Here is a 15,265-nt window from a genome sequence, read left to right on the forward strand (position 1 = left end):
GTCTCTCAAAATAAATAAATAAACTTTAAAAAATTGCCATAAAGTCAAAGACAAAAGGCAAACAGGAGAGAAAATATTTCCAAGATAATACAAGGTACTATTTATGTAAGTGAAGAGTTTTAAATAAATAAGAAATTAGCATAAAAATAGGCACAGGACAAGGACAGAAATTTCACAGAAAAGTAAATAAACTTTGCCTTTGAACATATGAACACATACATGCTTACTGTTTGTCGTAAATTTTGAAATGCAACAAAACAACAATAAGCTGTCATTTTTTACTTATCTGTTTGACGAAGATTATACAATTGGCATGGGGGAGGGGTGACTGGTGAAAGTGAATCCGCATAATCCCTTTGAAAGGCAAGTTGGAAATGCACAGTAACATGAAAGTTCCCTAAACCCACCAATTCAGCAATCCCATTTGGAGATATTTATCCTACAAATGTCATGGGCACAAAGAAACATGTAGAAGAGCATTTACTGCAGCGTTGCCTGTATTCACGAATTCTGGAAATAACCTAAATGTCCATCAAGAGAGAATTGGTTCAGTACATCCCGACAACATCCATACACAATGCAATATATTGCCGTCACATTCTGTAGGTATTGGTAGGAAATGTTCTCCGCATCAGATTGCTAAGGAAAAGAAACAGGATGCAAAATAGTGTGCGCAGCATGAACATATACGATATGTCAAATGCATTTGCATCAGTCATATTTCGGAAAGCTAACGGACTCTGGGAATAGTAACTGCCTCTCAGAGGGATCGGGGAAACCCAAGGTCTGTGTTGACAGACAAAGATTTAACTTTTGCTGTGTATCCTTCTGAATTTTCGCATATGTGTGGTTTCATATTTATTTAAATCCTAAAAAGCAAATAACCAGAGTGATGAACACAATGTGCCCCAGAAAATTCTGATGCAAAGCCAGGTTTGGGCCCCTTGTCCTAGACTAAATCTGTGCTCAGTCATTTGACATCCCTGAAATCTAATCCCAGCAGAAGGGAGGATGTGCCACAGGTTACTGTGGCCTCTAGACAAGTAACAATTGCAAGGGTTATGCTGTGAGCCAGGGCCTCTGCTAAGCCCTGTGCATGCATGGTCTCATTGGGTCTTCGTCACGAAGGGATGGAACGAGGTCTCGTTGGGTCTTCGTCACGAAGGGATGGAACGAGGTCTCGTTGGGTCTTCGTCACGAAGGGATGGAACGAGGTCTCGTTGGGTCTTCGTCACGAAGGGATGGAACGAGGTCTCGTTGGGTCTTCGTCACGAAGGGATGGAACGAGGTCTCGTTGGGTCTTCGTCACGAAGGGATGGAACGAGGTCTCGTTGGGTCTTCGTCACGAAGGGATGGAACGAGGTCTCGTTGGGTCTTCGTCACGAAGGGATGGAACGAGGTCTCGTTGGGTCTTCGTCACGAAGGGATGGAATGAGTACTAATACTGTTCTCATTTTACCGGGAGGATCATGAGGAGTAGAGTCTGGATTCTGAAACAAGTCAGTCTACCTCCAGTCTCACTGCCTCGCCATGCTGGAACCATAAAGAACAGCCATCATTTCCCTGTGCAGAAAACAACGTATTATCATAATGTTTCAATCCCACTCAAGGAAACAAAGTTTGGCAGAATGTCTGGAGTGGAATGTTCAGCCACCTTAGGCCAGAAGCCTACCCTTACTAGCTGCTGCCACATACCAGCTATTATCTGAGGCTCTGGACAAGTCCTTTTATCTCATCATCTGTAAAATGGATAGTATACGGCACAGCAAGCATTAGCTTGCTTAGATGATCTCCTTTACTATACAGCAAACACTTATGAAATAAATATTGGTGTGTTCCCCATTTTACAGGAGGTATTTTATCCTAGGTAAGATCAAGTGAATCACTATAAAGGGCCACACTCAATCCGCCAAGGCCCCTGGTAAGGGGGACTGTAAGTAACTCTTCCAATAATGAGCAGGGCCTTTGGAAGTGATATAGAAACCTGGTAACTTCTAAAATCTAATACGATAATAGCCCTGCAGTCCATGTGTTAAAATTCTTGATTTCTACCATGTTATTTCTATTTCAAACAATTATTCCTCATTAAGAGGGTAAATTCTAAACCTTGGCAGCCATCATGTTTAGAACGCCAAGAGCGGGGCGCCTGAATGGCTCAGTTGGTTAAGTGACTGCCTTCGGGTCAGGTCATGACCTTGGTTCATGGATTCCAGCCCCACATCCGGCTCTCTGTTGTCTGCGCAGAACCCGCTTCAGATCCTCTGTCCCCCTTTCTCTCTGCCCCTCCCCTCCTCCTCTCTCTCTCTCTCTTAAAAATAAATAAATAAAAATTTATAAAAAAGATCTGCCAAGGGAAAGATGTGTACCTCCCACCCACTCAAATCCAGAACTGAAAAGTTCCCACTGTTTTTCCCAACCAATACTGACTGAGACCAATTTTATATCCCACATGAGGTGCGGTAGTAGAGGAGTTAAGTTCCTCCGCTAGACTGTGAATTCCTGAAAAGTCTCCATGGCTGTTGTAGTACTGCCTTGAGCCTTGGTCCAACAAGCATTTGTTCACGGCTAGGCGGATGGATGGACGGATCGATGGCTAAATGAATAATTACAGATTTTTTTTTTACTGAAAATGGCAACTGCTTATCTTAGTTTATAATATAAAATATAATCCTTTTATAAAAGGCCATTGGTAGAAGGCAAAAGGCATAGGATTTGGAGTTCAGAAGCTTGGGATTAAAAATTCAGATACTGACTAGGGCTATTACCCTCAGCAATTTACATATACTCCATGAACTCCCAACTTCCTCCTCTTTAAAGTGTCAAATATGAACACACAGCAGTCTAGTCATATCTTATAAAGTAGTTAGTTTCTGTAGTCTATAAATAAGACAAAAAAACCCAAAATTACCCTTGAAAACCTCTTAAATCAGGCACAGAATATCGTATACATAGCTTTGTGATGCTGTATCATTTCCCGATACAGAGCCAGCTTCTCAGTTCACAGTTTCTTTGAGTACCAGAAAAATAGTTCATATTTTAAAGCCAAGGGTATTAAAAAATGCCTTCACTGCCTTTTTTTTTTTGCCCAGCATATGTAAATTAATTCTAATACGTTAATGGTGCATATGGGATAACTCTTCTACATGTGGTTTCATGTTTTATATATTGGCTTTGTTGAGGTATAATTAACATACCATAAAACTCTGTTAAATTATACAACTCAATGGCAGTGGTTTTTAGTATATGTACTGAGTTATGGAATGACCACCACTATATAAATTGAGAACATTTTCATTATTCCAAAAAAGAAATCCGTACTTTTAGAGTTGCTCTCTCAGCCCCTGAAAACTACTAATCTACCTTCTAGCTGGATAGATTTGCTTATTCTGGACATTTATAGACATAATGAGACAATGTGCGCCCTTTCATGCCTGGCTTCTTTCATTTAACATAATGCTCTAGGGGGCGCCTGGGTGACTTAGTCCCTTGAGGGTCCAACTTAGGCTCATGGTCTCACGGTTCATGGGTCCGAGCCCTGCATTGGGCTCTGTGCTGATAGCTCAGAGTCTGGAGCCTGCTTCGGATTCTGTGTCTCCCTCTCTCTCTGCCCTTCCTCTGCGTGTGCTCTCTCTCTCTCTCTCTCAAAAACAAAGTTTAACATAGTGCTCTCAGTGTTCACTTTCACCGAAGCAGGTATCAGAATATCATTTCGCTTTCACAGCTGAGTAAATTCCATTGTTTGGATTTACCGCATTTTACTGATCCATCCATCGCTTGATGCATTTTTGCATTATAGTCACTCTTTGGTTATTAATAATATTGCTACGCGTAAGTGTGGGAAAGTTTTGGTGTGGACATAGGTTTTAATTCTTTAGAGGAACTGCCAAACTGTTTTCCAAGGTGGCTTCACCATTTTGCATTCTTACCAACAGTGGATGGGCGCTCCAATTTCTCCACACCCTCAACCAACCCTCGTTACTGTCTGACTTCTTAATTCCATCTCTCCAAGTGAGTAGAAGGTAATAAATTGTTCAGATGTGTTTTTGATACATGTATCAAAAAAACAGATATATATCTTCTCATAGGGTTATTATAAGGATATAGAAGCCTGTGTTAGCCAGCGAGCAGCTATAAAATATTTGTATTATCATTGGTACTGAGATATTAGGCAAGGTTCTTCACAGTAAAAAAAAAATAAATAAATACGTATAAGCAAAGAGAGACTCTATGATAAAGGTAGAAAAATAATTTTTTGGAAGACTATCTGGGGGCCCATAGAATCAAAAGGAAGTATGGATAACATGGCTTAGAAGATGGTTAGGATCCATGATAAGCCAGGAGGGAATCTGATACCCTACCCACCATTAGGCTCTCAGCAGCCACTGCTGTAGAAATAAACTTTAAATATTTACCTCTTAGTCACTTATCCCAGAACAAAGTTCTTTTTTTTTTTTTTTTTTTTTAAGTAGACTCCATGCCCAATAGAGGACTTGAACTCAAGATCCTGAGTCAAGACCTGAGCTGAGATGAAGAGTTGGATGCTTAATCGACTGAGCCACCAGGCGCCTCCCAGACTCCAAGTTCTGAGAGGAAACCTTGAATTGCCAGTCTTAGGTGGTTTGTCCATTGTCAAGAGGAATTATCTCCCTCCCCTTAGCTTCCATGGCCAAATCAGAGCCAGAATTCTGATTACAGATAACACATGGAAAAGCACACAATATGGTACCGCGCACACCATAATAGTTTCGTAAATGTAGATCTGTTCCTCTTCCTTTCCCTGTGATGTATGTGCCTCTCTTTGGGGCAGTGCTCACTAATACATACTGATGAGCCTCGCCCATGCCTTCGAAAGGCTGATAGGTCCCAAAGACTCCATTAATCCCAGGAGAGTTTAGCTGATTCCCAAGGGCAGTAGCCTTTCCAGGCTTTTAGTATTTGGGATTTTTTTGGTTTTGTTTTGTTTGGGAGTCAGTGTTTAACCTTGCCACACATTAGAATCACCTGTAGAGCTTTTAAAAATACCAGTGCCTGGGCCCTATTCCCAAACATTCTAATTCAATTGGTCTAGGGTGGAGCCGATAGTTTTTCGAACTCCCCCAGGCGGTGAGGTCTTGAAAACCGCAAGTCTGGAGAAAATGGTTTTATCCCATCTGTGTTTGCTCTTTCTCAAAACTCCCTTTTCTCAGTTGCTGAGATGGGCATTTCAGGGGCACCTGCAACACGAAGAGAACTTGCCAAAACCCTCCGGGGAGGAGTCAGCCACGTGACGAAAGGGGAAAGCATTCAGACAGAAAGACCATCTCAAAAATCACTGTAGCACTTAGACTTCCAACTTGGAAAGCAGAGAGCAATTTTCTAACTTCCTAATGAACATCGCACTCAGCCAGCTGTCAAATGTACAAATAGACTAATTTTTCATTCTAATTATTTGGGGACATTTTTCCTGGGCGGCATGATTATGCGGCTAGAAATCCTAATTCTCTGTGTTCATTAATTTGTAGGTTACTAATTCTCAAGCCCGGAGCTTACAACACACTGTGGCTGGGCTCCTTCCTAATGCAGCCAACCAGTGCGTTATTTCTGCCTCACAAACAGTACTGAGCTATCCAATCTCGTATAAATTCACAGTCCACCATCTTTAAGGAGAAGGTGAGAGGAACAAGCCAATTAGGAGGAGGTCAAATAAACGTATGAGGAGTTTCATCCTGTACCTGCCAGGCTCCTGATAGCTGAGGCGGAAGCAATGCTAATCAAGGAAAGTCAGGAGTCCAATGTCAGGGCAAGCAAGCATAAACATCACTCTAGTGGGTGAAGGCTGAACAACAGTGTGTACAGAAATAGGAATCGTGTGATAATTTCTGTTGTTTTCTCTCTAGGATTTTCCTGTTTGTGTTCTTACTTGTCTGTTTTGTAATAGCACCCTGATTTTCCTTTGGGGAGTTATCGCTCCCGACTGCACCAATTTTTAGTGGGACTGTCCATCACGTTGTCCAGCCTTCCTTGAGCCAAAGGGGTGGAGAAGTAACCTAAAATGAAGCCAATCTAACATTCTCGCCAGGGGATATGAGTGTTAAGTCCAGAAAAATGGACGGAAAGTGGCTGGAATTGATTCACGTTGCCCAGTATTTTCTGCTCCAATCATCAGGGCTGACCTGGGTTGCCTTTCAGAGGCCTCGCTGTTCAGCTTTCCTTGTGATTCTGTTAGACACTCTAGATTCTTCCGACGAATTTATATTTGCTTATAATATATAATTAATGTAATTATAATATATAAATATTTATAATATATCTCGCTTATAATAACCAGAGTTTATTTCTGTTGCTTGCAACTACCAGAAAAACCTAAATAATTATATTTGCAGGACATGAGAGAATATGCTACAGTAACAGACAACCCCCCAGCTCTCATTTGCCTTAAAACAGCTGTGTTATTCTTCATACACAAAGTCTACTTTGGGTCCATCTGACTGTCTGGGACAGCTGTCCCACGATCCCAGCCACCTTGATCTTAGGACCAAGAGGAAGATATTTCTTGGTATTTCCTACTTGTCTCTTAACAACGGAAAGAGTTTTGAGCTACACATTATTAAATACCTCACCTTGTACATAATTGTGGATCTTGATCGCAAGAACTAAAACGACCACAAGGTACCCCAAGAAATTGGGGTTTATCTTAAAGGGCCATGGAGGCAGACATTTCAGGGACATTCAGGATCCATGATGCCATTTTTGCTTTATTATCAGCAACAGCTCATACCTCTTCCTTCCATTGCTTTGCCTTCAATAGCCCTCTGCTGGGTTCATGGCTAATACTTTCCTTGTGGCGTTTTCATCACACCTCTACTAACTACTGATTCCTCCCCACATTTTCTCAAATTCCAAATAAAAAGCCAATTCATGGAGGAAGTTTTTCATTATCTCTTTGTTAGAGTCCACCCCATCCGACCCCAAACCCACCCCACCACCACCCTTGCGCTCAGGCCCTCTCCTAAATCATCTAGATTGATTGTCCTGGAGTCAAATGCCAAGTACATTCCACTCACCCAAAGAATAGTCTAGGATCATCTCCCCTAGTGGAGACCCAGGAACAAGGCACACTAATGAGCTACCCTTGCAAGGCTCCTACAGTTTCAAGGGGCACCATTGGGAAACAATGGAGTCTTCCCTCTTTTTTGCTTGGTTAGTCTACAGAATTGTCACTTTCGTTTATCTTTTAAAAAAACGAACTCTTAGGGGCGCCTGGGTGGCTCAGTTGGTTAAGCGTCCAACTTCGGCTCAGGTCACGATCTCACGGCACATGAGTTCAAACCCCGCGTCGGGCTCTGTGCTGACAGCTCAGAGGCTGGAGCCTGCTTCATGTTCTGTGTCTCCTTCTCTCTCTGCCCCTCCCCCCGCTCATGCTGTCTCTCTCTGTCTCTCAAAAATAAATAAACATTTTTAAAAAATTAAAAAAAACCCCGACTCTTAGTTTTATTGATTTCTTTTATTATATTTCTATCCCATATTTCTTTTATTTCTGCTCTAACCTTTCTTATTTCCTACCTTCCACTAACATCAGGCTTAGTTTGTTCTTTTTGTAGTTCTTGGAGGCAAACATCTAGGTTGTTTATTTGAGATTTTTTTTTAACATAGTCATTTATTGCTGTGAACTCCCTCAAACTGCTTTCTTTAGCTGCCTCCCATTGTTTGGGGGATGTTGTGTTTTCATTTTCATTGGTCTCAAGATATTTGCTTACTTCCATTTTCATTTCTTGTTTGACTCATTTGCTGTCCAGGAGTGTGTTGTTTAATTTCTACATATTTGTAAACCATCCAGTTTTCCTTTTGCTATAGATTTCTGGGTTTTTTCCACCGTGGTTAGAAAAGATACCTGATATGATTTCAATCTTCTCAAATTTGTTGAGACTTGTTTTAACACATCATCTATCCTGGAGAGTTTCCATGTGTGCTTGAAAAGAATATATAGGGGCGCCTGGGTGGCTCAGTCGGTTGAGCCTCCGACTTCGGCTCAGGTCATGATCTCACGGTCTGTGGGTTCGAGCCCCGTGTCGGGCTCAGTGCTGACACCTCAGAGCCTGGAACCTGCTTCAGATTCTGTGTCTCCCTCTCTCTCTGACCCTCCCCCGTTCATGCTCTATCTCAAAAATAAATAAACATTAAAAAAATTAAAAATAAATTATAAAAAAGAGAAGAATATATATTCTTCCATGGTTGAGTGGAGTATCCTGTATATGTCCATTAGATCCATTTGTTCTGTACTGTTGTTCACAAATATAAATTCAAACCCCACCCCAGCTGAGTGTTCCCAAAACACTTGATTTCTTTGGCTCTCTGATACCTCTTCCATAAAATGTGGATAACCAGTAGTATTCACATAATTTTAAAAGATCTATGAGAGTCAAGCATTGTGCCTAGTCAAGATCTAAGAGAGTCAAGCATTGTGCCTAGAAGTTGATGAGCATTCATATGATGGCCCCTATTTATTTTACTTTGTTATGAGGCAAAGTTCTATATTTTACTTTGTTATGAGGCAAAGTTCTATAACAACTAAGAATAAAATTTTGAAGACAAAAAAGATTAAAATTCCAGGTTCATTTTGCCCAATACGAAATCACCAGATGGTAGGCTTGTTTGTTACCTACCCACTCCTGCTGAATAACCTCATTAATTAAATAAAACAACAAATGCAATTTGGCTGATATTATAGACCTTTAAATAAACTATACCTTAACAAAGAAGGTTGGGTGATCTACCTACACTCGCAAAATAGTAAAATTATGATTCTAAATGAAAATATCCAGCCCTACAATAAATAGGCATAGGCATTAGGAGTCAGTTAAGTTTAAGCTATTCAACAGTGCTACTGCTTTGATCATATCTGTGTTTTAAGTTTGTTCTGACTTAAGTAATGCCAACTATTTCCCCACAGGTATGTAGTCCTTCATAGTTTGCAAAATCATCTCCCATAAAACACATCACCACATACCTATGAAAGAAGCTAATAAAGATTTCAGGGTGGCTCGGTCAATTGAGCGTCCAGCTCTTGATTTCAGCTCCGGTCATGATCCCAGGGTCTTGGGATCAAGCCCCGTGTCAGGCTCTGCTCTGAGTGTGGAGCCTTCTTAAGGTTCTCTCCCACCCTCTCTCTTGCTTTGTCTCTCCCCCTCCCCTGCTTGTGCACCCTCTCTCTCTCTCTAAAAAAAAAAAAAGAAAGAAGCCTTCAACCTCAGTTGACTCACCCTTAGAGGGTCGGATAATACCGATCCCCACAAAATTACTCAAAGCACTAAAGGCCATCCCGTCTCCATGGTGTTTACCATAGTATCTGGCCCAGTACAGGCACTCGATTGGTAATGAGCCCATTTCTTCTTTTCTGCCAGCTCTATACTAAATATCATTCATGCATTCATGCATTCATTCATTCAATAACTCCTGTATTTATACAGCAAGAAATTATTGATGTGCCAGGCTCTATGCTTGGCACTGAGAATAACAAGATGAATACATTTCTGGCTCTCTTTCTTCTGACTCCTTTATCTCTGCCGCACTCATTTATTTAAGCCTCTGAGGTTTTCCCATGGAAATTGAGAATAATCCTTTTGCTGCGGTTATTACATCATCTACTCAGTTGGAAAAGGTCCCTCCCTGCTTCATCCTCTGCCCTTCCTTTGGCACCCATTGGCACAGCTGTTGGAGGAAGTACAGTTCCTCCTCAACAGATTGGACGTCAGCTCCATAAAGGCAGGAGCCCGTCTCTTTGCACCTTGTGTTTTGTCTTCGTGCCCCGCCATTGCCCATCTTGACTGCTGCGTCCGCCACCTGTCATGGGTCCATCCTTCATGCTCCATCCAGATTTCCACTTTTCTCTTAGTGTCGGGAACACTCTGTCTGATAAAGGTCATATTAGCCATCCAAACATTTTCAGTGAGGCAGGATCACTGTCCGTGTACTTCCCGTATATTTGGTAAATGTACTCCAGGAACTCAGTGGAATCCCCATCAGGTTGTTGTTGTTGCAATTCCTGTGTTTTATTAAGGCTCTTTTATTTAGGACCCCCTTCCCTGAGACCAACCAAAATGCACTTCTTGTAGTAACTCAGTCCAGACATGACCCTGTCATGGGGAGCCCAATTCGGTTCCAACGGGAAACCATAACACCAGCACGGGAGTTCCACCGGCATCGTATCTTTTTTTTTTTCTTTTTTAAGTTTATTTAATTCGTTTGAAAGAGAACACGAGTGAGGGAGGGGCAGAGAGAGAGAGGGAGAGAGAATCCCAAGCAGGCGCTGCGCTGTCAGCTCACATACTGTGAGATCATGACCTGAGCCAAAATCAAGAGTCAGACCGAGCCACCCACGTGCCCCCCGCCACCGATTGGCATCTTCTAAATGGAGCCACTGGGCCTCTTCCCAAGACTGCTCTATCACGAATCATTTCTCATCTGCCATAAGAAGCATATTTAAAGAGTTTGAATATCCACCCAAGAGGGCCAGCGAGTAGCAAATATTAAGGCCAATAATAGCTCATTTTAAGGGGGGGTCATCTCGGTGGCGGAGGGGGTGGGTTATTGTTCCTCCCATTGAACAGTTCTGCAGTAGAAAAACAGTTGTTCATGCTGGTTTATACCACAGGCAGGGAACCGCCCTGCTCTGGCTGGAATTGCTACCTGGCCAAATTGAGTCCCTTGCGGGGTCTTATAAGGAAAGACTCCTCCAGGCCCTGGTGCTGCACTGGGCTCAAACCGAGGAGGAGCTGAAGTCGCGGAAGGTTCTGGAGGCTCAAGCATTTCAGCAGGAAGAGGCGGGAGTGAAAGGGGAGGTAAAAGATTTAGAACATGTGACACATCCTGTCTTCTTCCTCCCTTAAATTTCCCCCATCATCTTGTAGGACCAAGGGAAGAGCCTTGTACCCTGGCCTCTGTCGCATCAGCTTAGATCCCTCCCTGTCAGTCTCTCCGGGCAGAGGAACATAAAGGCCTGCACGGCTCTCCTCTTTGCCAGCTCTCTGGCAATACAACTGCGATTGCAAAATAGCATGTGATTCGAGGAGCTGTTTAAAGCCCATCCAAAGCATACTGTGCTACGATAGAAGATTGTTTTCTCGGACACAGGGGAATGACTGAAATTGGACCTTTTCTTCAAAATGCTCCAAGACGGCTGTCTGCTGGAATAGACATCGATTTCCCATGACTGTCCCACACAATCACAAAAGAGCTGCTCTCCTGACAGACCAAAACCAAACTGGGTAAAAAGTCCAACATCCGTCCTCACTCACCTGAACAGGTGCCTCAAACAACAGAAAACAAATAGCCTGGAGCCACAAAAAAGGATTTCCAGGTTGTACAAGCCAGAGCAACTCGCCCAGAAGGGGTCTTCTCCTTCCAATGGAAAGTGCTGGGGGCAGCCCACACCATGGTCTGACACCAAGGGACTGTCCCCAGAAGGAAGTAGTTCCTGCAGTTGGCCGGGAACATCCCCAAATTCTCCCCAGCAGCCGGCCCACCACGAGCAGCACACTGATGGCTGGCTTCCCCAAATTGTAATGGGATCCGGGCCCGATCTGTTCTGCTCCCTGCAGGACAGGCCAATTAGTCAAGAGACAAGGGGTTGGGGCAAGGTAATAGGTTTTATTCAAGAAAGCCTGCTAACCAAGAAGATGGCAGACTAATGTCCCCTAAACTATTTCCCCATCTCAGTGCAGGTGGGGGCTTTTAAAAGGGAAGGGAAGCCAATAAGAAAGAAAGAAAGAAAGAAAGAAAGAAAGAAAGAAAGAGGAAGGAAGGGAGAGATGAAAGAAAGAAAGAGAAAGAAAGAAAGAAAGAAAGAGGAAGGAAGGGAGAGATGAAAGAAAGAAAGAGAAAGAAAGAAAGAAAGAAAGAAAGAAATGAAAGAAAGAGGAAGGAAGGGAGAGATGAAAGAAAGAGAAAGAAAGAAAGAAGAAAAAGAAAGAAAGAAAAAAGAGAAAGAAAGAAAGAAAGAAAGAGGAAGGAAGAGAGAGATGAAAGAAAGAGAAAGAAAGAAAGAAGAAAAAGAAAGAAGAAAGAAAGGAAGGAAGAGATGAAAGGAAGAAAGAGAAAGAAAGAAAAAAGAAAAAGAAAGAAAAAAGAAAAAGAAAGAAAGAAAGAGAAAGAAAAAGGAAAAGAAAAAGAAAAAGAAAAAAAAAGAACTGGCTGGAGCTGCCACTTGTAGGCTTGAGCAATGGGTCAGATGTGTTCAAATAACACTGATCAGGTTCTTCAAGTTCCCTAAAAACCTTAAACAGAATTGATCATGAGCTTGTCACATGCATGGGGGTTGACATGTAAGAGTGTGCTGATTAGCTTGTTTTGTGCAAAGCGTCCTGTGTGTCTTCAATGCTCCCATTAAAATCTAAAAGTCAACTAGTTCCCCAGCAGGCTTACAATATGTAATGATTGCAATAGATCTAATACGGAACAAGGAGGCAGGGAGAAGGGTTTGAGGCAAAATGAATTCGAAATGGAGTCAGTCCTGCCATGACACTTGTTAATAATATAAGCCAAAGGATCATGAGGAATGTAATTGTCCTATCCAAGGCAATGAAGAAGAAAGCACTAGCTGTCCCTGAGGAATTCTGAGGTTGGCTTTAAGGAAGGTGAAATGCCTAATTTCCAATGACAGAAGAGAACCAATCCTTTCCTGACACCGACAGTCCCCCATCGACTATAAATCCTACAACCATCTCCACAGTTTACCCTCAGGGTCACAGATTCCTCGGGGCTGGTGATCACTAAGGCTCTTACAATTACCCTGGAAACCAACCTGCAACCTGACTCTCCATAGCTGACAGCAGCTGACTCCTTTTTCCTCCCTCTCCGCGTCTTTCTCTCCCTCGCTTATGTAAAACTTGTAAATTGACCACTAAAAATGTTCGTCATGTGGGCACTCCAGAAATATTTAAACCAGATGAACGTCTCTAACAAGAATAAATCAGATTATAAAGTGTTCAAGTTTCATGGAGCAAAAACGTGCTCCAATGGGCTTTATAGATAATAGTAATGAATTAAAGACTAATTTAAATTTCCAAAACAATAACTCCTGACGCTTTAATTGTTTCAGATACTCTAGAAAACAAATTTTTCTGACCACAACTAGGAAAATATGTTGACTCTGAGTTAGTTTAGAGGCTTTGGTTACTAGGTTAATGGTGATTTTAAGAGACTCTATGGTTGAAATTTGCTAACAGAGATGATCTTAAAAATGTTCTCAGCACACACACAAATCGTAACTATGTCAGGGGATGATGTGTTAATTAACTCGAATATGGTGCTCATTTCACAATGGGTGTATATATCAGAACATCACATTGTACACCTTAAATATATACAATTTTTTTATTTTTTTATTTTTATTTTTGAGAGAGAGAGAGAGCGCAAGTGAGGGAGGGGCAGAGAGCGAGAGAGTGAATCACAGATCCGAAGCAGGCTCCAGGCTCTGAGTGTCAGCACAGACCCTGACGTGGGGCTCGAATCCACAAACCATAAGATCATGACCTGAGCCGAAGTCAGACGCTTAACAGACTGAGCCACCCAGGCACCCCAAATATATACAATTTTTGTCAAGTGTGTTTTAATAAATTTGAGGACAGAAACACATATACAATAATGGTTTATAGATGAAGTGGTATAAACATTACACTTTTAAAAATTCATTTGACTGTTCCTCTCATGATGATTTTTTGCACAAATTAGAGAGGCTTAAAAAATTTTATTGTAAACCAGCTCTGTCCTTTCCCGGATTTTGATGACACGTGAAAGTGATTTAATACAACATCATAATGTACGTAAGATGGGGTTTGTTTTTCTACGATTGAAACTTTTTAAATATGCTTTATTGATTTTAGGTGAATTCTCACCTTCAAAAATTGTTTAAGCTTATAAAAATAGAAAATCCTCTTTAGCCAAGCGGACTCATTTAGTTCACTCTGATGGAATCCCTACAGCCCCACAGTGTTACAAATCTTAAAAGCTTCATTGTCAACTTATTCCTGATACTTGCACAATGGTCGACTCTAAAACTACAACTGAACTCAAGTAAACGATTCATAAGCCCGGCTCTCTGGAGATGTGATGCTTTGTAAAGCTGAGCTGTTACATCATATACTGCAGCGATCGATTGACAGGTTGGAAAGGATGAACTCCAGGCTTTAATTATGGTTATAAGCCTGTTTTGTTGTCGTTGTTTTGCAACGTGGTACACACACACACACACACACACACACACGCCATGAGATCTGCCCTCTTCGCAAATTTTGAAGTGTGCGGTATTGTTAACCTTAAGCACGGTGCTGTGGAGCAGGAGTGTAGACTTTTTTCCATCTTCTGTGGCTGGAACTCAGCCTGCTTCGCATTCTGGGTCTCCCTCGCTCTCTGCCCCTCCCCCACTCCGTCTCTCTGTCTCCCAAAAAGAAAGAAACATTTAAAAAAAATTATTTAAAAAAAGAGCATATAATGGCAAAGACGTGTCCCTGTGCATACAGCTGTGTGCACGTATGTGCGTGTATGCTGCCCCCCCCCGCCGCCCCCAACTTCCAGGCACTTCAAATACCCTCACGGAGTATTTAAAAGTCCACCACCAGGACATGAATCGGATTTCTTCCGATAAGAAGCCAGGTGACAGTGTTTCCCAACTTTATTTGCCTGGCCCCATACAGTTACATCAGAAAAAAAATGAGGTCAGACACCCAGGACTCCCTCCCCAAGCCCCCCCCCCCCCAAAATCCAACAGAGGATAATTGTTATTTCGGGAGAGAAGAAGAAAGCATCCCAGGCAAAATTGGAAAAATATCTCTTAAATCTGCATTAAGACTTCAATTAATCATTATGCCAAGGGCAAAAAAAGTACATAGGAACTCTGCAGCTACTTAATAACCCATGAATATAAATCAGAGACTTTCAATTGCTCTTTAAATAAATATTTGGACACTCATCGTTATCGATAATTATATAGCTTATCTGACACAAGGGAAAATTGAAGGAAGCGGTTTGGGCTTGAGGCTCATTTAGCTCTCCACGGGCTTGCTTCTCTAAAGGACAAGCCCACCAGCGTGGCTGCCTAAGTGGCCGCATTTGCGGGAGTTTTCCAACGACCCTGCTTGGCAAAAGATGGTTCCTTCCGTGACCTTCCAGCTTCTGAAATCCTACTTGTCAATTCGTTGGATGAAGTCAAAGATGCTCTTATTTATTTGGACCAAGTAATCGCCGTACATTCGAATTAACTCCATTGTGAGAGTTAGCTTTCCAGGTGTCC

Source organism: Felis catus, chromosome F2 (genome assembly GCF_018350175.1).
Source record: "Felis catus isolate Fca126 chromosome F2, F.catus_Fca126_mat1.0, whole genome shotgun sequence".
Classification (NCBI taxonomy): Eukaryota; Metazoa; Chordata; class Mammalia; order Carnivora; family Felidae; genus Felis; species Felis catus.